Below are 24,402 nucleotides of genomic sequence, written 5' to 3' on the forward strand. Positions count from 1 at the left end.
CTTTTCATAATACAATAAAAAAGCAAACTAATCTAAACAAAAAATCACCATGTGGTTTTGGGGTAGTTCAACGTGTCAGTGTCCACTTATCCCCAGTGTAAACATGACATATCAACAAAAGTCAGAAATTGGAAGATAACTATAGCACGTACACGAAAATCGATTTCAGATTTGAAATCAGCATTGAAAAAACATATAGGAACTGTTGAGAAATCTCATGCAAAAGAAAATGGGGAAAAATTGTTCCCCAGTATACTGTGTATCCCAAGGGAATACATTTTTTTGCATACCTCCAACCGTACATAGATATACACGTCATTTTCAATGCTATACATACATAAGTCACTTACATTTATACTCATATTGTACTACTTTGGCTATGTGTTTAATTAAATATTGAATTCTTGCATTGTGAAAAACAAAGATTATGGTGAAAAGTGAAAAACATGAATTGCAAAAAAAAACCTAGAGCTTACAGAACAAAACCAACTTCAGATATGAAATCAGCACATCGAAATTAAGTCAGAACAACTGCAGGTGTCAATGCAACAAAAAAATTGTTCCCCAATGTAATAATATAGGGGGAAAGAAAGAAAAGAAAGGGGATTTTTAAAAATGCAAAGTCCTCTCTCACAGTTATACCTTAACTTTTGTCTCATACAGAAAAGGTTTTACCCTCTCAGCTCTCACCTGGGAACACCCCTTTCTTCCCCCAGCCTCACACCCTGGGTGATCTCACCTTCCCTGCCTCTCACACATGGTCCTTCACCACCCATCTTATCACTTTCATCTCTTACCAAAATATAGCAAGAGAGACTATTAAAGGGAACAAGAAAAGAATAAAGAGAAAAAGAGGTAAATAAACAGAAACAGAAAATAAATACCGTATTTTTTGCTCTATAAGACTCACTTTTTCCCTCCTAAAAAGTAAGGGGAAATGTGTGTGCGTCTTATGGAGCGGATGCAGGCTGTGCAGCTATCCCAGAAGCCAGAACAGCAAGAGGGATTGCTGCTTTCACTGCGCAGTGATCCCTCTTGCTGTTCTGGCTTCTGAGATTCAGAATATTTTTTTTCTTGTTTTCCTCCTCCAAAAACTAGGTGCGTCTTGTGGTCTGGTGCGTCTTATAGAGCAAAAAATACGGTAGATCTTTGCTCCACCTGTCAGCCATAGATACCATAATTCTTCACAGTTGTCAGACGCTCAAACTAGATTAATATTCAGCCGTTTCTTCCTCTGCTGGGCAATATTTTTCCAGTCTTCAGTCTCTGTATCAGATTGTAAGCTCTTCGGGGCAAAGCCTTGATCTCTCATACTCTGCGAAATATCATGAACACTGATGGCTCTAAAGAAACAAACAGTTTAGCACAGTGTGGGGCTCAAAACCCAGTGCTTTTTTGCTGGGGAGACGCATACCCCTAAACATTTTGTGAATCTAAGTTTGGCTTCATTGAGCCAAAACATTTCTTTAGGGGAAAAAGCACTGTCAAAACCCATGATAATTTCAGCACTGCACTCTAACCAACTGAGCTTTCTGGCAAGTCCTAAATATTTTGGGGGAGCAAGGTTGGGAAAGGCTGATCTAGACATTTGCATCACAGCGGCTTAGATTTAAGTGCTGGTATACACCCTAGCTCTGAGTCTATACAAAATTCTTCTCTGGAGACCTGGTCACTAACCCTTGACCTCTCCAGGCCACTTCATTCGCAATACCTGGAAATCTCTGCTCTTGGAGGGAAAGGAAGGCAGATTCTCAGCTCGCCAGGGTCAGTCTTTCCACATTCTTCAAGAGTCATTGCCTGGAGGGTCCCTTGGGAGGCGGGGGCGCAAACTGGACTGCTTTCGTAATTTCTGTAATTTGCGTTTGCAAATATTCTTTGTTTGTTTGTTTGTTTGTTTCAGAAGGTTGACCTGAAAAGATCAAGAAGAAACAGCAACGCCATGTCGAGACAGAAAAAGATGAATTTGCTAGGCGGAGGAATGTCAGGCGTGTTTAGGTTTTTAATTGGAAAACAAACAAACAAATGTACATAATGTGGGCCTTAAACTGTAAATGCAAATGTAGTATGCAAATCAATCGTTCCTGACCTCAAGTAAAACAATAAAAAAAATTCCAGTAGCGCCTTAGAGACCAACTAAGTTTGTTCTTGGTATAAGCTTTTGTGTGCATGCACACTTCTTCAGATACACTGAAACAGAAGTCACCAGACCCTTATATATAGTGGGAGGGTGGGGTGAAATGAATCACCCATCTCCTACTAAAGGTAAAGGTACCCCTGCCCGTACGGGCCAGTCTTGACAGACTCTAGGGTTGTGCACCCATCTGACTCAAGAGGCCGGGGGCCAGCGCTGTCCGGAGACACTTCCGGGTCACGGGTCACGTGCGAGCCAGAGCCGCACACGGAACGCCATTTACCTTCCCACTAGTAAGCGGTCCCTATTTATCTACTTGCCCCCGGGGGTGCTTTCGAACTGCTAGGTTGGCAGGCGCTGGGACCGAGCAACGGGAGCTCACCCCGCTGTAGGGATTCGAACCGCCGACCTTTCGATCGGCAAGCCCTAGGCACTGAGGCTTTTACCCACAGCGCCACCCGCGTCCCCCCATCTCCTACTACCTTCCTGAGAAAAACCCCACCCCACCCTCCCACTATATATAAGGGTCTGTTTCAGTGTATCTGAAGAAGTGTGCATGCACACAAAAGCTTATACGAAGAGTAAACTCAGTTGGTCTCTAAGGTGCTACTGGAATTTTTTTTATTTTTATATATATTTCGACTGCGTCAGACCAACACGGCTACCTACCTGACTCAAGTAAAACATCTGGCACAATGCAGCAACTACCCAAACTTGTGTACATGGCAATTTACAGCGAATGAGAAGGCAAATCTCTGCCCCAAGCAGCTTACAGCGCAGAAAATGATAGAAGGAAGAAAACAGAAGAACAGACGCAAAACAGAGGCAGGGTCTAACAAATATATATATGTGCAATTATTGCTGATATATTATGTACTATGCCCAAGCACACATTACTGAAGTGATTATGTATCGTTCTTTTTCTCCCTGCCTCTGTTTCATTCCTGTTGTTGTTTAGTCGTTTAGTCGTGTCCCACTCTTCATGACCCCATGGACCAGAGCACGCCAGGCACTCCAGTCTTCCACACTCCTCCTGGATTGTTCAGCAGAACATGAGGACTCGCAGCCTCACAAGAAGTTTTGAGTTTTGAAAGGAGCAAGAACTAGCGGAATAAACAATACATCTCATTTAATTTATTCCGACTTAACTTCCAAGTAAATCTGCAAGTGGCTGGACCGTAAATCTCCAGCTCTCAGCATGGTGAAAAGTACAGGGAAGATTCCTTATGCTTCTTCTGAAGTTCCATAAATTATCATTATTAGAATACTCTCTGCCGCTGGCGAAGGCCATAAATAACTGTATCTCTAATAACTATATCAGCCTATATCTAAAGAAAAGATGCATATGGCCTGTTCAAAACACCCCTGCAAGGTAATTATTAATATATTTTTGCACTTGGAATTTTCTGATTATTGAGATATATATATATGGGGGGGGGGAGTGTAATAGCCGACAATAATACAGAGAAGGGTCTGACTCAGCTGAGAAATCTATGATAAAATGAGGGTTACTAATAACAAAGAAATTTGCCCTCTGAGACAGAGGAGGTCTATAATATGATTGCCATGTCTTCAAGCAAACCCTGTAGCTATGCTTTGATGTGCAATGGGTTGATGGATTTCTGCACTTAGGCAGAAATAATCAGATACAGAAATACAGGATGGGGGAATCCCAGCTTGCCAGCAGTATATGTGAAAAGGATCTAGGGGTCTTGGCGGACCACAAGCTTAACATGAGTCAACAGTGTGATGCAGCAGCAAAATCAGCTAATGTGATTCTAGGCTGCATCAACAGAAGTATAGTGTCCGGATCAAGGGAAGTCATAGTCCCACTCTATTCTGCCTTGCTCAGACCACACCTGGAGTCCTGTGTCCAGTTCTGGGCGCCACAATTTAAGAAGGATATTGACAAGCTGGATGGTGTGCAGAGAGGGCAACCAAGAAAGTTAAGGGTCTGGAAACCATGCCTTATGAGGAACGGTTGAAGGAGCTGGGTATATTTAGCCTGGAAAAGAGGAGAGAGAGATATGATAAAAGTAAAGGTAAAGGGACCCCTGACCATTAGGTCTGGGGTTGCAGCACTCATCTCGCTTTATTAGCCGGGGGAGCCAGCATACAGCTTCTGGGTCATGTGGCCAGCATGACTAAGCTGCTTCTGGCGAACCAGAGCAGCACATGGAAACACCGTTTCCCTTCCCGCTGGAGTGATACCTATTTATCTACTTGCACTTTGACGTGCTTTTGAACCGCTAGGTTGACAGGAGCTGGGACCGAGCAACAGGAGCTCACCCCGTCACGGGGATTCGAACCACCGACCTTCTGATCAGCAAGTCCTAGGCTCTGTGGTTTAACCCACAGCGCCACCCACCTCCCCTGGAGATATGATAGCCATCTTCATATATTTAAAGGGCTGTCACATGGAGGAAAGAGCAAGGTTGTTTTCTCCTGCTCCGGAGGGTAGGATTCAGTGGGAAAGGAGATTCCCATTAAACATCAGGGGAAACTTTTCGACAGGGAAAAGACTCCTTCCTTGGAGGTTTTTAACAGAGGATGGCTGACCATCAGTCTGAGATGCTTTAGCTCTGATTCCTGCACTGAAGGGGTTTGGCCTAGATGACCTTTGGGGTTCCTTCCAACTCCTATAATTATAGATTCCCTGATGAAAGGGCTTAATTTTGGGGCATGTTTAGCCTGGAGAAGAGGAGGTTAAGGGGTGATTTGATAGCCATGTTCAAATATATAAAAGGATGTCACATAGAGGAGGGAGAAAGGTTGTTTTCTGCTGCTCCAGAGAAGCAGACACGGAGCAATGGATCCAAACTACAAGAAAGAAGATTCCACCTAAACATTAGGAAGAACTTCCTGACAGTAAGAGCTGTTCGACAGTGGAATTTGCTGCCAAGGAGTGTGGTGGAGTCTCCTTCTTTGGAGGTCTTTAAGCAGAGGCTTGACAACCATATGTCAGGAGTGCTCTGATGGTGTTTCCTGCTTGGCAGGGGGTTGGACTCGATGGCCCTTGTGGTCTCTTCCAACTCTAGGATTCTATGAAGAAGGAAGGCCGCTTTCACAGCCCATCTCAAATGGCCCTTCCCTCAGATGTCACATGAAACCCAGGTTAACCTAAAACAATGAGTAATGAAGCTGATTTGCTGAAAACTAGCCATAGTTAGTAATGAATCAAAATCCCTCGTTTGGTCATAGATGCCAATTAGTTTCCGGGCCCAATTCAAAGTGCTGGTGTTGACCGGTAACACTTTATGTCAGGAGTGCTCTGATGGTGTTTCCTGCTTGGCAGGGAGTTGGACTCGATGGCCCTTGTGGTCTCTTCCAACTCTATGATTCTATGTGCAGACCTTAGCAGGTGATGATATCTCAGGAAGTGGTCTGAAAAGATTTACCTACTGGTTTCTGCAGATCATGCTGCTGCTAAGGGCATAAAAGTGGAATAGTTTATGGTTACCAGATTTTTTTTCAATGAATCCGGGGACACTTTTTTTTGACGTTGAGTAGCAACAGGCGTGCTCTGGTTCATGGGGTCACGAAGAGTCGGACACGACTAAACGACTAAACAACAACAAAGCAACAGGGAGTCAGTAGCGGGGGTGGTAAGGCAAAAGACCCTGGGCCCAGTGGGGTAGCGTGGGGGGTGCAGGGGGGGGTCGGCCGCACCGGGCGCAACATCTGGGGGGGGCGTGCTGGCACTCTGCCCCTGCCTGGCTCACTCACTCTCTCTCACTGCAGTGCTGGCTGTGCAAATCCGAGCCGAGCCGCTGGGTCGCTGCCCACTGTGGAGGGGAGGGTGCCAGGCGTGCGGTGCGGTGCGGAGAGAGAGCGAGGGACAGTGCAGCGGGGGGCGCAAATTACTTGCCTTGCCCCGGGTGCTGACAACCCACGCAATGCCACTGCCTGGGCCCAAGTACACATGCATATTGTATAAAGGTGCAAAGCCCTTCTTTCCCACCCTGTGAAATATAAATGCCCAGAGTTTTTTTAAAAAACTGGGCAACAGCTGCCAGCTTGTGACTCCCGAGCCTCCGCCAATCTCCTGCCCCATTCCTCATTTTGACTGATCGGGAGAGGCTTGGGAGTCACGGGCGGGCGGCTGTTGCCCAGTTTTTTAAAAAAACAAAACTCTGTGCATTTATGTTTCACAGGGTGCAAAAGAAGGGCTTTTACACCTTGCCTGGCAGAGAAACCACACGCCTTGTGCCCCTCCTGGGCAATGCCTGCCCGCCCGTGATTCGCGAGCCTCCACCAATCTGTCAAAACAAAGGAGGAAGGGGGCAGGATATCTGTACTGTCGGACGTCCCTGGTTCTCCTTCGGCAGTGGCGCCAGCAGCGAGCAGCTCCTGAAGCCAGCCAGAGCCAAATGGACTACCAAGCTGGCTCCTGGCTGCTGAGGCTGCCACTGCCACGTTTTCCCAGGGACAGATTTGCAAATCTGGGGACATTCCGGGGATGGAATTTGTCCGGGGACAGATTTGCAAATCCGGGGACTGTCCCTGGGAACCGGGGACATCTGGTAAGCCTAGAGCAGTTTCTTCTGATCCGTTGAACATGCTTCCCATGTTCATTGCTAAAAAGTTGCTAAGTGCCTGCAATTCCAGGATTGCCTCTGTGCAAACTGCAAATTGATATATCAAAATGGCAATTGGGACAGAGTAACTTGTCTTTGTCCTCCTCCCCCTCCCTTCCCCCACCCCACCCCACCACCCACAACAAAGTGTATTTCACAGCTGCCTGCCAGATAAAATACAGATTGCAACTTTCTTAATTTACAGAGCCTTTAAGTCTAATCTCGTGAGCCAGCCTAAAGGGCTTTTTCATCCATTGAAATGCCAGAATAATTGAAATTGTCTTCAGCCGACAGCCAGGCAATAATGAATATTGTACTTTGCCGACTGCATGTCAAGGTTACACATAGCATTGCAAACACAGCTAATCCCCACGGCACTCATAGCAAAGCTATTACCAGGGCTGGTTGCCAGTCACCTTTGGCACGAGATACAAAACCCAACCACTTCCCTTTCTTCCCGGGATATCTCCCACAAACGGGTGCCCACCGGGCTTCTGTGCGGCAGAACAACAATCTGCAATTCTCTGGAGGCAGGTGAAGGACTGGGAAAGTCCTTTTTCCAAGGTGGGGGGCAGGGGGGATATAAGAAATGCAGAAATCTGGGGGGGGGGCCAGAGGATCAGATGACAGGAGAGGCAACAAAGGTGATTCTGGGGAAAGGTGGCGATTTCAAGGTCTGCTCCCTTTGAACCAAGTCTCAGTCTCAGAACTTCTGGGGGAAGCAAAGACTTGCTCGGAACAGCGTTCCTGGGCATGTGCAGAGTGCACCCCGCACAAGCTTAGCTGTAACACACTTTGGTGTGACTGCAGATTGTGGACACAGGGGGCGCTGTGGTCTAAACCACTGAGCCTCTTGGGCTTGCAAATCGGAAGGTCAGGGGTTCGAATCCCGTGATGGGGTGAGCTCCCGTTGCTTTGTCCCTGCTCCTGCCAACCTAGCAGTTCAAAAGCACGCCAGTGAAAGTAGATAAATAGGTACTGCTGCAGCGGGAAGGTAAACAGCGTTTCTGTGTGCACTGGCACTCGTCACAGTCCTCTGTGCCCCAGTAGCGGTTTAGGCATGCTGGCCACATGACCCGGAAAAACTGTCTGTGGACAAATGCCGGGCCTGAAAGCAAGATGAGCGCCGCAACCCCAGAGTCACCTTTGACTGGACTTAGCCCTCCAGGGGTCCTTTACCTTTACCTTTAATGACTGCAGTTAAGATGGCAGTGCTTCCATAGTGCCAGAGTAAGTTCTGTAGTTTGGCTGTATCCTGATCTCTCCAGCATTCAGCTTCCTTGGATGTCCAGGAGTTATGGCAGAGTTGAGAAAAACTGTCCCCATGCCTTACATAACTTTAAGCGCTTCTAGCATGTTGCCTGTTCTCTAACCTAGAAAGTCCCAAACATGGTGGTCCTACCCCATAGGAGAGTTGCTCCACCCGCTTGCTTGCTTGCTTGCTTGCTTGCTTGGGTGCCCATTCTGAACCCTTTTTCCAGCTCTACAATATCCTTTTCGAGGCGAGGGAACCGGAACTGTACACAGCATCCCCAAATGCAATCGCACCATAGATTAGTGTAGGAAGACCGTCAAAGAGGCCCACTGTACATCTTAAAATACACTCTAAAGATATCAAAGGGACAGCCTCCCCTCCCCCCCCCCCCAATTCAGCATGCTAACCTGCTCAGCTCTGTGTCAAGGTAATTAACTCTTTCACTGATCTCAACTCCTGATTAGCCAAAGGCCATGCAGGTAAATGGTTTTATTTTGTTGTAATGGGGGAGGAGGGGGAGAGAGAGAGAGACTCAGTGAGGCAATATGGTATGGTTTTGTAATGTTGACCTATTTACCTGTTGCAGATTTCGACACCATTTAGGTGATAATGATTGCCTTGCTTTTGACACACATGTTGCAAGTCAGCGGTGAGGAGCCCTCAGCTCCTTAGCCAAACCAGCTGTGCCCGGCCACCCAACTTGGGTCAGGAGTCTGCTTTGGGTCGGACGTACCCACCTGACATTGTCAGAAACGGGAGAGGTAAAGCCTTCAGCCCCATCTGCACTATAAAGTAGATTCACGCTGCTAAAGTTTAGACACTCAAGGCTTCTGCCAAAGAATCATGGGAACTGTGGTTTGCATGCTGAGAGTTAGAAGAATAAAGGTAAAGATAAAGGTATCCCCGACTGTTTGGTCCAGTCGCAGATGACTCTGGGGTTGCACGCTCATCTCGCTCTATAGGCCGAGGGAGCCGGCATTTGTCCGCAGAGACAACATCTTAAAAAGCAGAGACATCACCTTGCCAACAAAGGTCCGTATAGTTAAAGCTATGGCTTTCCCAGTAGTGATGTATGAAAGTGAGAGCTGGACCATAAAGAAGGCTGATTGCCGAAGAATTGATGCTTTTGAATTATGGTGCTGGAGGAGACTCTTGAGAGTCCCATGGGCAGCAAGAAGATCAAACCTCTCCATTCTGAAGGAAATCAGCCCTGAGTGCTCACTGGAAGGACAGATTCTGAAGCTGAGGTTCCAATACTTTGAGAAGAGATACTCGTGAGAAGAGAAGACTCCCTGGAAAAGACCCTGATGTTGGGAAAGATGGAGGGCACAAGGAGAAGGGGACAACGGAGGACGAGATGGTTGGACAGTGTTCTCGAAGCTACCAGCATGAATTTGACCAAACTGCGGGAGGCAGTGGAAGACAGGCGTGCTCTGGTCCATGGGGTCATGAAGAGTCGGACACGACTAAACAACTAAATAACAACAAGGGCTAGCTGGCTGAATTGGTCCTACTTGGGCCAGCGAGGAGGCCAGGACAGAATTAGCTGTGGGGTCTCAGAGCGGGTAATCTTCATAAAAGGGGAGGGAGACGGAAGAGAAGGGAAATAAAAGATCAGGCTGAATTCAAATTAAAGGCCAGGAGGAATAGCTCTGTCTTACAGGCCCAACGGAGGAAGGTTAAATCCTGAAGGGCCCTAGTCTCATGGGACAGAGCATTCCACCAGGTCGGAGCCATCACTGAAAAGGCCCTGGCCCTGGTGGAGGATAGTCTGACTTCCTTAGGGCCTGGGACCTCTAAACTATGGTTATTCATGGATCTGAAGGTCCTCTGTGGGGCAGACCAGGTGAGGCAGTCCTGTAGATACGAGAGCCCTGAGCCACAAAGGGCTTTAAAGGTCTTCGGGAGGAAAGGGTGCCCAAGTTTCAGTTTCAAGCATTCCACAGGCAGCTGATTTGCCACTTTGAGAATAAGATGCTGGAGTAGAAGGGCCATTGGTCTGATCCAGCAATCTGTCATTATGTACTTATGTGCTTATGCTGAATTTAGGATGCTGAATACAGATTGCCTGTTTCAAAGCCGAAGGGCATAAGGAACTGTGCGGTCTATATTTAAAACTGCTGAGAAATGTTTCGGAATGCAAATCGCCATTCCCAGAAGCCACGAACAAAAGTCTCCGGAGTTTCTTCGTCTTCATTTTCTTCTTCTTCTTCTTCTTTTGCCGGTGCATAAAATGATTTTGTTATTTACCAAATAAAAGGCACCAACTCCTTCAGGAGCTGCCATGCTTGAGTGCCTTAATGCACATTTAGAATATGCAGAGGAAAATCGTGAGTCAGGCGAGGTACAAGCCAGAGTCATCTCAGGCTGAGCTGCGGGGATGAGTTCTCAGCCGGGTCCCAAAGGAGACGATATTGTGGATTAGGCAGTTGCTAAACTCCTTTTAAAACAACAACAACAACAACAACAACAACAACAACAAAACAACAACACACTGAACTGCAGCATGGATGCAAGAAGCAAGTTAGAAACCTTGATGATGATAAGGTCACACATTTAAGATCTAATGTATTCCTATATTTATATATGTTAGATCTTAAATATGTGACCATATGAAAAAATATGGTTCCGGAACTGGAATATTAATAGATAATGTGTAATAGATAACGTGTAAAACGTGCAGGGGTAAGCAAGGAAACAATAAAAGAATCAGCTGAACAATGATTAAATTATAACAACACAGCAAGACGGAAGAAGTAAAAAAAAAAATGAGATCACACATGGGTGAAGGGGAATTTTTAATATAAAATTTCTAACTGTGTTGTATTTGTATACAGCAAAGAAAAGTTTAGAGTAATTAGGTATATTTTAATTTAGTTAATTATGTAATAGGTTTATGTTAGAAGATGAATATGGATGTTGAATTCGAAGTTTGTAATTTTTCTTTTTTTGGTTTTGGAAAGAAAAAAAGAAAATAGAAAATAGAAAATTAAGATCTAATGGTGCATGTCATGTATACAGAAGCACGTTGTCCCAAAAGCCCCATGGCTGTTTTGTTGTTTTGTTTTGTTTTTTGTTTTGTTTTTTGGGGGGGTTGTGTGTGTGTGTTTTGTTTTCCAAATAGGGAAACTCAGCTTTGGAAAGGGGATTTGTAAAAAAAGAATAAGTGAGGGGAGGAATGCTTGGGGTTTGTTTGCTGAACCACCACCACCCCACCACCCTGCTGCTTTTATACCTGCACAGGTAGACAACCATAGGAACATAGGAAGTCCAGTCCTACCATTAGGCAGAGTGAGTCAGCCACATTGGGCTGCGGCAGATGCTGGGAGGAGGCATCAGTAGGGAGGTGCTGGAGAAGAGAGCAGGCCCTGGCACCCCCTAAGTTTGCCTGATGCCCTCAGGTGTGGTGGAAAATACTGACTCATCATCAGTGTTGAGGTAAATTTCAACGACCAGTCCAGCTAGTTTCTGTGCATTGAATTGGAGGAACAGGGGCTCCATCCATTTTGTCCCTCATCTCAGCAATGTTGTTGTCGTTGTCGTTAAGATACAGTACTGCCCTTCACCCAAAGATTGCAGGGCAGTTTACAACATAAAAATGCAAAATGCATAATATAATAACAAAACAAAAAAAACTCTGGGGCTGGCCCAAGACATTTTGGGCAAAGGAAAGCAAACTGTTGCATCTTAAGAGCTTGGTGGTTTTCTTCTTCTTCGGTTACAATAACGAAAGCAATGTTTGTTATCAATCCAGGGCACATTGTCACTCTTTCTGAAGCAAAGTACAGTGGTACCTCGGGTTACTTACACTTCGGGTTACATACGCTTCAGGTTACAGACTCCGCTAATCCAGAAATAGTACCTCGGGTTAAGAATTTTACTTCAGGATGAGAACAGAAATTGTGCTGCGGCGGCATGGCAGCAGCTGGAGGTCCCATTAGCTAAAGTGGTGCTTCAGGTTAAGAACAGTTTCGGGTTAAGAACGGACCTCCGGAACGAATTAAGTATGTAACCAGAGATACCACTGTACAGTCAGTCGTGCCTTGGATCCCGAACGCCCTGGAACTCAGACGTTTTGGCTCCCGAACTGTGCAAACCCGGAAGTGATTGTTCCGGTTTGCGAACGTTCTTTTGGAACCCGGGTGCCCGATGGGGCTTCTGCGGCTTCTGATTGGCTGCAGGAGCTTCCTACAGCCAATCAGAAGGTGTGATTTGGTGATGGACTATATGGAATTGGCTGAAATGACTGGCAGAATCAGAGACCAGGGAGAAGAGATGGTGGAAGAAGACTGGAAGAAATTTAAAGACTATCTACAGAAATATTATAAGATTAATGAATGTTAAAATGACATCAGATTGAATCTAAAAGGTTCTTAGTATAAAAGTTGTAAAATTAAAAGATTTAATATTTTAAGATTTTAAGGAGATTAAGTTATATCATGATATTAAAATTAACACAAGGATTAATTAAGATAGAGGGCAGGGATTTGCTGATTAAATATATGATTTGGAATACAGTGAAGGGAGGTTTGGGGAAGTCGGGAAATAAGTAAATGAAAGAAATATCACGAAGATGAAAGTGTTTTTATTAATGTTTTCTTTTCTGATGTTTTTTGCTTTTTGTTGTTGTTTTTGTGTTTTTGTAACTTGTATTTTTTAGTTTTGTTCTGTTTTACTTTTTGTGTAAAAACCTAATAAAATATTATTTAAAAAAAAACCAGAAGGTGTGATTTGGTTTCCGAATGTTTTGGAAGTCGAACGGACTTCAGGAACGGATTCCGTTCGACTTCCAAGGTACAACTGTAATGCGTGCCTGTTTGGCATGGTGCTTATCTAGTTCTGACCTAGAAACAGCCTGATCCTATGTGTGTTTCTCAGAAGTAAATTTCACTGGGTGCATTGGATTGCATCCTTGCATGCCCTGGTCCCCAAAGTGCCACCTATGGGCACCGTGCGCCCTCAGACACTCCCATCCCCTGCTCATCTAATGTGCTTATGATCTCCCCCTCTGACATCAGAGGTCTCTTGTTTCACGACACTGTAACATGTGGACCATGAGCTGCTTGCCATCCCTTTGCACTCTAAGCATACCTGCTCTCCTTTGCCAGATATGAGTGAAGGAAGTGGAAATGTAAAGAAACTGAAGGTACCTTCTTTCACCTTTGGTGGACGTGCCCAAGGATTAAAGCTTTGTGAGAGATGATATATAATGAAATGAAAAAGGTATTTAAATATACCTTCCTGAATAAACCAGAGGCCTTTCTCCTGGGCATGGTTGGCCAATTGGTGTTAAAGAAGGATAGAACTTTCTTTATGTAAGCTACAACAGCAGCAAGAATACTCATCGCGAAGTATTGGAAGACACAAGAACTACCCACTCTGGAAGAATGGCAGATGAAGGTGATGGACTATATGGAATTGGCGGAAATGACCAGCAGAATCCGAGACCAGGGAGAAGAGTTGGTGGAAGAAGATTGGAAGAAATTTAAAGACTATCTACAGAAATACTATAAAATTAATGAATGTTAGAATGATGTTGGATTGAGGTTAAGGGGTTTTTAGTAACAACGGTATGAAGGAATATGTAAAAAGGGGGTGTTAACAGGTGAAAATTTAAAGTTATAATATATTACGATCAAGATAAGGACAAAAGTAAAGAGGGAAAGGACTTGCTGAATAAATAAATTGAACTGGAATACAAAGAGGGGAGGTGTGGGGAGGTCCGGGTAACAAGTAAATGCAAGATATGTTATGAAAAACTGAACTGTTTTTAATTGCGTTTTTTTATTTTTTATTTTTTATTTTTGTGATGTTATGGAAAATCTTAATAAAATATTATTATTTTTTAAAAAAAAATATGAGTGAAGGAAGCTCTCCATTGTACAGGAGGAAAATTGAACTATTCAAACCTTTTCATAGCCTCAGGGGTGGAGATTCTGACCCCCGTGCCCTTCTGACCTTGCACCAGAGCTCCTGGTCTGAGCGCATACTGAAATCTCTCACCTAGCGGTTTCGCCAGAGGGGCTTTAAATCCTTCCCATTTATTATTTGCCATTTCCTTGTCCCAATCGAATCTTGCGTTCAATTATTTTTTAAGGAGACCGAAAACACTCAGCATCAAGGACTTTGCTCGGGTTGGAGCCTGCCTGCTCCTTGGCCTTTGTTGTTCAGTGAGGTAGAGCGTAATTGGCCGATTCTTCCCAAACGTTGTGTTTGAGACAATAATCCACTCTGTCTCCTCTTAATTAAAGTAAATAACCCCGGCTTACAATAGCCAGTTCAGAGGGGCCTTTTAAGGCCAGGCATTCTCTCGGTGCAAGGAGCTAATTGATTTTTCAAATGATAATGGTGTTTACATTGGGGAGCCAACGGGCCGCCCCCTCTCCTTGCAAGGATGGCCAACTTCAGCCTTATTCTTCAGTCTTCTTCGTCCCATGAATATCAAATAGCCAAAGATGTCACTCTGTTGGAAAAGCACTCCCTCCTCTATGGACAGCACAAATCCATACCCCCTTCTCTCCAGCCAAGATTTTAAAAGCGAATAGAATTCTTTCTCTTTCTCTCTCTCTCTCTCTTTTTAAAAAAACTCTGTTAAGTAATCCAAGTATTTTACAACAAAGCCAAACAAAGAATCAGGTGATGACTTGCTGTTATAGTTCTGTGGCACATAGTTGGACATGACATCGGAACATGAAGAGGTGCAATCTAAAGTCAGACAAGAAAATAGGATTGTTGTGCTTGCAGGAAGCTCAACAAGGTCATCCATGACAGGTGGACATCCAACCTCTGCTTAAAAACCTCCAATGAAGGAGAGCCCACCACCTTCTCAGGAATTCTATTCCACTATCTATGTTTAGGGAAGCTTTTCATGTTTGATGCATTACTGTATTTTAATATTTTGTTGGAAGCCACCCATTGTGGCTGGGGAAGCCCAGCCAGATGTTGTTGTTATTGTTTAGTCGTTTAGTTGTGTCCGACTCTTTGTGACCCCATGGACCAGAGCATGGAAGGCACTCCTGTCTTCCACTGCCTCCTTCAGTTTGGTCAAACTCATGCTGGTAGCTTCGAGAACACTGTCCAACCATCTCGTCCTCTGTCGTCCCCTTCTCCTTGTGCCCTCCATCTTTCCCAACATCAGGGTCTTTTCCAGGGAGTCTTCTCTTCTCATGAGGTGGCCAAAGTATTGGAGCTGTCCTTCCAGTGAGCACTCAGGGCGGACTTCCTTCAGAATGGAGAGGTTTGTTCTTCTTGCAGTCCATGGGACTCTCAAGAGTCTCCTCCAGCACCAGAATTCAAAAGCATCCATTCTTCGGCGGTCAACCTTCTTTATGGTCCAGCTCTCACTTCCATATATCAATACTGGGAAAACCAGAGCTTTAACTATACGGGCCTTTGTCAATAAGGTCCCAGCGAGGTATAAATAAATTATTATTATTATTATTATTATTATTATTATTATTATTATTATTATTATCAACACAGCAATACTGGGCTACATGGAGCATTGGCCCAACTCACAGCTGCTTCCTGTGTGCCTATAAGCAATGCTGAAATGGTAACTGGGGAAGGATAATAGATTAGAATCATAGAATTGTGAAGGGACCCCAAAGGTCATTTAGTCCAACCCTCTGCAATGCAGGAATCTCAGCATGTGGTTTTCCATCCAACCTGAAACCATACCAGACCCTGCTTAGCTTTGCAAGTGTGCCAGCCGTTTTATTGCTACACCACTCATTAAAAAGGTAAAGGGACCCCTGACCATTAGGTCCAGTCGTGACCGACTCTGGGGTTGCAGCGCTCATCTCGCTTTATTGGCCGAGGGAGCCGGCGTACAGCTTCCGGGTCATGTGGCCAGCATGACTAAGCTGCTTCTGGCGAACCAGAGCAGCGCACAGAAACGCTGTTTACCTTCCTGCCAGAGCGGTACCTATTTATTTACTTGCACTTTGATGTGCTTTTGAACTGCTAGGTTGCCAGGAGCTGGGACCGAACAACGGCAGCTCACCCCATCACGGGGATTCGAACCACCGACCTTCCGGTCGGCAAACCCTAAGCTTTGTGGTTTAGACCACAGCGCCACCCACGTCCCTTTACACCACTCATTAGTTCAGTTCATATTTGGGAAAGGGACGTAGCTCAGTGGTGGAGCATTTGCCTTGCATTCAGAAGGTCCTGCGTTTGAATCCTGGGAGAGGGTCCTTGTCTGAAATCCTGGAGAGCTTCTGTAGACAACACTGAGCTAGATGGAGCAATGGTCTGAATTGGTAGAAGGCAGCTTCCTCTGTTCCTCAGTCGTATGACCCTGGAAATAACGTCCCGCTTGTCTCAGCACCCGCATTCAAAGGGCCTCTTATCCGCCTTGCAATCTTTCCAGGTAAATACATTGACAAAGTGGCGGTTTTTGGCTACCCTGTAATTAAGGGTGAATGCGACTTGCTTAATAAGGGCTGAGGGGGCCACCATCACGTCGGCTCAATTTACCTTAGGACAAGAACTTCCCAGCGGAGTCTCCCTGGCTGGCTTCGTGCCCAAGACCCCGCTGGGCATGATTTCTGCCAAGCAAACGAAACCAGGAGACTCTGTGCTCCCCCCCCCCTTTCCAGAAAGGGTCCGGCCTCCCCAACCATTTGTACAATTGCAGTCTTTCTCGACTCCCAAATCACACTGAGGTTTTGCAGAGAGAAATTTCTTTTAAAAATTAAAAATTAAGGGAGGGAAGCAAATTAAAGCCAGGGGGATATAGAGAAAGAATTGGGTTGGGGGGGGGAGAGAAAGAAAGAGGGAGAACAAGAGAAAGGGAGACAGGAAGGGGGGGACGCGAGGCAGAGATTGCGGCCAGCTTCACAAATTGGCACAGCCTTATCAACAGCATTTCATGGTTTTCTGGAACTCTTTCAAAGGGAACTTGCCTTTGTGTGCGATGGCTTAAGCTTTTCTGATATTTAAAGCTATGCTTAAAAGTTTACAGGGAAAAAATTACTTCTTAGTTTTCCTCTCTGTCTCTTGCAAACTGCCAGCGCCGGTCTTCAGCTTTCCTTCTGTGGATTCTTGCTTCTTGCCACTTTGTTCTGCCAGCTCCCAATTTTTCCTTCTGCCGTGGGCACACTGCCTGCCTGTCCTCTCTCCTCCATCCTTCACAGGGTTGCAAGGGAAGGGAATGGTTGGGGGTTCCCTTGATTTCTCATGAAAGCTGCTTCTCAGGCTGGCTTGGAACAAGGACTCATCCAGCCCCACATTCGGCTTCCAGCGGTGAGCAGCTTGATGCCTCTAGGAGGCTCACAACCAGAACATTAAGATGGTGGTGGCATCTTCTGTCTGTCTCAGGAGACAATGGAGGAGTGTGCCTTTGGAGGTGAAGTCAAACTGTTGGGAAGTTACAGCACCTGCTGTGGCCGTAGAGCCTAATATGGGAGAGACATGTTTTGTTGCAGCTGGGGCAGATGACGGCATCTGGTTTCGCTGTTACAGACACGCCAAGGTGTTTCTTCTCTCTGTTCTCCTCCTCCTCTGATCTCTTCTGTGGATACACGATCAAGATGATACGATACAATACAATAGTCTTTGTCATTGTCCCATACAGAACAACGAAACTGTTTACCTTCCCGCCACAGCGGTACCTATTTATCTACTTGCATTGGCGTGCTTTCAAACTGCTAGGTTGGCAGGAGCTGGGACAGAGCAACGGGAGCTCACCCCGTTATGGGGATTCGAACCGCTGACCTTCTGATCGGCAAGCCCAAGAGGCTCAGTGGTTGAGACCACAGAGTCACCTGTGTCCCTGGTACCTAAACCACTCAATCTTGCCACCTCCTACCTCACGTCCTCCATGTTCAAGGCCATAACGACGACACCGCTGTTCTGATTTACCAGGGGTGACTAGGAAGAAATAGAGACTATCCCTAGGAAACCGGGATAGCTGGAGTTCAAAGATGGATGAGCTCTCCCAAATCCACCTTAGATTGACTGGGAGGGTGGGAGGGGAACAACCCCATTTTGTGAGGCAGGGGGGGAAGTTGGGGTCTTTGGAAAATCTCTTAAATCACAGTCCAGCATTCAAAAACCAACAGGCCTGCTATCCCAGCTATCCCAACCTGGTTAGCCCCCTAAAAACTCTGATACCCCATTTTTAAATACAATATACTCCTTACACTGCATTTAAAGCCAAAATCGCATTTGGATAGAAACTGTTTCTCAGGCGGCTAGTCCTAGTCTTTATAACCCTGTACCTTCTTCCAGAAGGCAGAAGCTGAAAGAGATCATTTCCGGGGTGCGCACTATCCTGCGCTATCTCTACAGCTTTCTTATGGCACCTGGAAGCATAGATTTGATCCAAGGTGGGAAGAGTGCCCCCAGTTATTCTCTCCAGAGTCTTTACCACCCTGGACAGTATTGTTTTTTCCCTGACTATGCATGATCAAGGGTCTGGAAACCAAGTCTTATGAGGAATGGTTGAAGGAGCTGGGTATGTTTAGCCTGCAACCCCCTGCAATGCGGGAAGCTGAACAAGGTCATCCATGACAGGCAGATATCCAACCTCTGCTTAAAAACCTCCGATGAAGGGGAGCCCAACACCTTCCAAGGATGTCTGTTCCACTATCGGACAGCTCTTACCATCAGAAAGCTTTCCCTGATGTTTAGCTAGTATCTCCTTTCTTCTAATTTGAATCCATTGGTTTGGATCCTACCATTTGGAGCAGCAGAAAACAACCTCACTCCATCTTCCATGGGACAGTCCTTGAGATATTTGAAAATGGCTATCATCTCACCTCTCAGTCTCCTCCTCTCAAGGCTAAACATACCCAACGCTGTCAAATCGTCCCTCACCTGAAGGGGTTTGAACCTGGGACATCTTGAGTACAAAACAGGTGGTCTGGTATTGAGCACCCGGGGCCCACTGGGCATCTCTGACAAAGGGGTATTGCAAGTGTGTCCTCTTTTTCATTGGTGAAATGTTGGAGGGGGTATCTAAAGCTGGCCTGAAGTAGAGAGCTCCAGAGTGTTAACTTGGGACCTGTCATGGTCCGGTTCACAGGTGATCGAAGTCCCAACAGGGGATGTCGGGACCGGGAGCAAGATGGCAGGGTGGGAGCAGGAACGGGGGTCCAGAAGCCAGGAGTCAGGAAGCCAAGAGTCCGAGGGTCAGAGAGCCGGGAGCCAAGAAGCCAAGGGTCTGAGGGTCAGGAAGCAAGGAGCCAAGAAGTCAAGGGTCTGAGGATCAAGGAGTCAAGGAACCAAACACAGCTAGGCAGGGAACGTGTTGCTGTGGCAAAGAGCCGAAGGGAAATTCTGACCTTATATCCCTTCCCAGCTCTTGCCACCAGGTGCTGTGAGTTACCAATTGGCCTCACCTGTGAGGCCTCGCCTTGCCTCTTCAGAACAAATTTAGGAAGGCCCCAGTCCTGGTCACAGGGCCTGGCTTCTGCACGCACACCTGACAGGACCCTGTCTAGAGTAGAAGAACCTCACAACACATGGGCCATTCCCCATGATAGAAGCATAGTATCATAGAGTTGGAAGGGACCGCAAGGATCCTCTAGTCCAGTGTTTCTCAACCTGAAGGTCCCCAGATGTTGTTGGACTTCAACTCCCATCATTCCTAGCCAGCATGTCCAGTGGTCTGGGATGATGGGAGTTATAGTCCAACAACATCTGGGGACACACAGGTTGAGAACCGCTGCAGTCTAGTCCAACCCCCTTCGATGCAGGAATCTCAACTAAAACATCCATGACAGATAGGCATCCAAACTCTGCTTGAAAACCTCCAAGGAAGAAGAGTCCATGACCTTCTGAGGGAGTCCATTCCACTCTTCCCACTGTTACTTCCAGCTGAAGTTTCTTGCTAAGCTTCGGCTGGAAGTTTAAGCATTTGGTTCCTGAATGAGCAGTGAGCGCTCACCCGACGGATTGCGGGGAGGGGGGAGAGAAAGAGGCAAAAAGAAAGCAAGAGAGATGAAGAAAAAGCGAAAAATGCCAAGAGAAAGAAAGATCAATCGCTAATCCCCCTAAAGTAACTCTTTGTGGGCAGCACGTCTAAGTTTAGAAATCAAAACCTAGAACAAAAAAGGGAGGCTGGTGCATATATTATTTGTCTTTGGAGCACATTCTGCCGTTTTCCTCATACCCTCCGGTGTATCCTGATCGCCCTTTCAGACTGGTGTCCTGCATGGCACCATGAGTATCAGGCAGAGAGAGGTGCCCGCCTTTGCCCACAGGAAATTCTCTATCTCCCCTGGCATCGCGCCTCTTACCTAGCAAAATTAATTCCAAGCACATCCTTGGTGGGTACATTTCTCACCCCCTTTCTCCCCACCCCCTCCCTTATTTGCTTTGTGTTTATTTCTGATTCAGTTATCACTAAAATACACATTTTAATTATATTGTAGGAGATTCAAACTTCCTTTGCTTTGAACATTTACATAAACAGTTTCGTTCGGCATACCTTCACCAAAGCCTGGAAACCCTTGCAGAATACTGAGTGTGTTTCTTACCGCTCGATCCACCTCCAAATTGAGACAAAAGTACTCAGATTTAAGCTCATTTAATGCCTTTTGAAAATAATGGCACCAAGTCGTTTTTATAAAAAAAACCGCAGCAAGTTGATCTGACTTCGCCTTGTGAGTCGGAACTTACACATGGTGCTTTAAAAACTGCAAAGATATGCACCAGGGGGCTTGCAATAAGTGTATTTATCTGTAGTGCCCAAAGGGAACTGATTTTGAAACGGCAAGTTCCTAGTCCTCAGAGAGATGTTTCAGGGAAGCGCAGGGAAAGTACGAAAACAAAGGAGGGGCGTGTAGGAAGACTGGGCAGCCAGATGCCACGGGAAGTTCACATGCAAGTTACGGTGGAGACAACAATTTGCCTCGGGTTTTTTTTTCTTCCAAATTTTGCAGCTGCGGTAGAATTTGGCGGCAGAATGTTTTATGCTGCCACTGCACAATTTTCAAGCAGTTTTAATGCAAATTTACAGCACTTGGATTGCTCATATCTCATAATAGATGTAATTTTTGCCTAATATATACTTACTTCTTGCAGCAAAGTTCTCCTATGAGATTTTTGTACATTATTTTATGAATGTACACATTTTCTTTTTATCAGCATATTACAAAACAATATGAACACGAAAAATGAAAACAAAAAATGCACATTTTGGTTTTGGTTTTTAATTTATCCTTTTCAAGTTTATACATTTCACTCATTTTACCACCATTTTGACCTTTCAAAACTCAACTTCCTTCCCCCTCTATCTGCGGTTCCTTGAATTTATTTTTTAATATCTTCTGCATATACAGGTTAACTTAATTTGCTCATTTATTCATCTACTTTAAATATAAACTCTTACAAAACTGCAAGTTATTACCATAATCCTGCCAGTGTCCTTATCTGTTTACAATTTATCTGTAAATATTAAATAAATAAAAAAAATTCCACTCTTTTATAAAAAGTTTGCTATCTTAGTTTCTTATTCTTCCAGTATGTTTTGCCATTCTTCCTTAGCTGGGACTTCTTTCCACTATTGAAAAGGAAAAATAGATATGTTGATGGATTACATGGAACTGGCGGAAATGGCTGGCAGAATCCAAGACCAGGGAGAAAAGTCGGTGGAAGAAGATTGGAAAAAATTTAAAGCCTATCTACAAAAACATTGTAAAATTAATGAATGTTAGAAGGATGCTGGAATGAAGTTATATGGTTTTAGCAGAAATGTAATAAGTAAAAGTGGATTGATAACGGGATAAAATGAAAAATTCAAGGTTAGATTGTTAAGATAAATTATAGAACAAAAATTGGGTAAGATGGAAAGAATTTGCTGAAATAGTTAATTGAAATAGAATACAATAAAGGGAGGTGTGAGGAGGTCGATGAACCAAGTTAATGAAAGGTAAAGATATGGAATATTGGATGTGTGTGTTTAATGTATTGGTTTTTTTCCATTTTTCTCTTTTTTTTCCTTTTTTTCTTTGTATTGTTGTAGTGTGTGTTTTTTATTGTAACTGTAATGTATGTTTTGTTAAATTTATATTGTTTCCTTTTCTTTCTTTTTCTTTTTTCTGTACTTTCCAAACCTCTAATAAACATTTTAAAATAAAAATAAAAAAGGAGGGGGGGAAAGGAAAAATACATATGGAGAGATACAGTGCAAAATGAAGCAAATTTGGGAAAACACCGTTTTGGTTCTCACATCACTTCATGGAGAGCAAATCTGGTAGGTTTGCATTAAAATAGGATCATAGGAAGACAGATGCTTATACTGATTCAAACCAGCAGTCCATTTAACTCAGTATTAAACTAACTGGCAGTGGCTCTCCAGAGCTTCAGGCAGGGATAATAATAATAATTTATTATTTGTACCCTGCTCACCTGGCTGGGTCTCCCCAGCCACTCTGGGTGGCTTCCAACAAAGATTTAAAATACATTAAAATGTCACACATTAAAAACTTCCCTCAACTTCAGATGTCTTCTAAATGTCAGGTAGTTGTTTATTTCTTTGACATCTGATGAGAAGGAGTTCCACAGGGCGGGCGCCAATACCAAGAAGGCCCTCTTCCTGGTTCCCTGTAGCTTTGCTTCTCACAGTGAGGGAAACGCCAGAAGGCCCTCAGCACTGGACCTCAACGTCCGGGCAGAACGATGGGGGTGGAGACGCTCCTTCAGCTATACTGGACCGAGGCTATTTAGAGCTTTAAAGGTCAACACCAACACTTTGAATTGTGCTCGGAAACGTACTGGGAGCCAATGTAGATCTTTCAAGACCGGTGTTATATGGTCTCGGTGGCCGCCCCCAGTCACCAGTCTAGCTGCCGCATTCTGGATTAGTTGTAGTTTCCAGGTCACCTTCAAAGGTAGCCCAACATAGAGCGCATTGCAGTAGTCCAAGCAGGAGATAACTAGAGCATGCACCACTCTGGCGAGACAGTCACAGACCTCCTTTGAGATGTTGGGGATCGAACCAGGAACCTTCTGCATGCAAGGCAGCTGCTCTGCCACTGAGCTATGCCCCTTTCCCCAAATATGAACTGAACTTGTTTCTTCCCCCTGCGCTCAGTGGACATGTGCATCATATCGCACCCTTAATGAAATAAGCAGTTAATAAGCACAGTTGCAAGGCTGCCATTTTCCTCCATGAGGGCCTAGAGAAATGGATACTGTTAACTCCTCTGGGCGGACCCTGGCAAGTCTTGGTGGAATTATTGACTCGGCTCAGCTCTTTGTGCGAGTGTCTGAGAACAGAACGATTAGCAACTCCCTTGTGGATGGAGCCTAAATAGCTGTTGTTTGGCTTGATAACTGATGATTCATCCATGCAACTTCAGATAAGAGTGAGTATTTTTATGGAAATCCAGTGCTATTATTTTGGAAAACCATTACATCACCACACTCATCTCAAGGGAAGTTTTTTTTTTCCCCCTCCTCCTCCTCCTCCTCCCCTTCCACAAAGCTTAATTCTCATCACAATTACCAAAGTGTGAATCTGGAATATCTTCCATCTCCAAAGTCCCAGGCAAGCACGTGGGACTCCCAAATCATGCAGACGATCTCCTTTCAATCAGCAATGAGGCTGGCTGCAAGGATGAGTAGAACCAAACATCACAAAGAGAGAGAGGAGTGATTTGTAATGTTTCCACGGTTGTCATAATCTAATAATATTATCAGCAATGAGGATAAGATGAGAGGGGAAGAAAGCCCTAATTCAATCAGCACTTGTTTCTATCTCCTCTCTGATTGCTTTTAATTCGTTGACTTCCTGGGTTTCATCTCCAAGAATCTGACTTCATCGCAGAATTGAAAATAAAGCTTAAATCAAACCAGACACAGATATCTAGCCAATCAGCCATTAGAGAAACCCATGGCATCCAAGGGGGTTTCCCAGCATACCATGTTATCAATCACTCATTCTCATCTGTGGGGAAATCATGGAGGTCAAAAGATCAGGGGACCCTCCATGATGGTGGTAAATGTGAGCTAGTATCGACTGGAGATGGCAAGTTGGTTAGATCCTCCTATGCAGGGATGCTTTGACCTCTGGGACATGGTTTTGGGCCAGGAGGAGATTGGAGTGGTCGAGGCCCTCAATTTTGGAGGGGCATTGAAGTATGCTCTGGAATATTTTTTGGATTTTAGTGCTAACCATGGAGAACGGGCTGACCGGTCAAGAAGGGGTAAAGACATTCTTAGGTTGCTTCTCCGAGATCTGCCCCTCAGAGACAAAGGAAGGAAATTAAGAATAAGACCAGCAGAAGACAAAGTAAAGTGTAGGTACAATTATGAAGAAGATCTGCAGAAGGGACATGGAAAAGAGTTAAGAGCTTCGGACATAAGATCACCTGTTTGATGGACTAGATGGAACAGACAGAAGGGACTGACAGAACTCAGGACCAGGAAGAAGAGACGGTGGATGAAGTTTGGCAGAAATTTTAAAAATTCATCTAGAGAAGTAT

The sequence above is a fragment of the Podarcis tiliguerta genome (assembly GCF_965153285.1).
Source record: "Podarcis tiliguerta genome assembly, chromosome: 10".
NCBI classification, from domain to species: domain Eukaryota; kingdom Metazoa; phylum Chordata; class Lepidosauria; order Squamata; family Lacertidae; genus Podarcis; species Podarcis tiliguerta.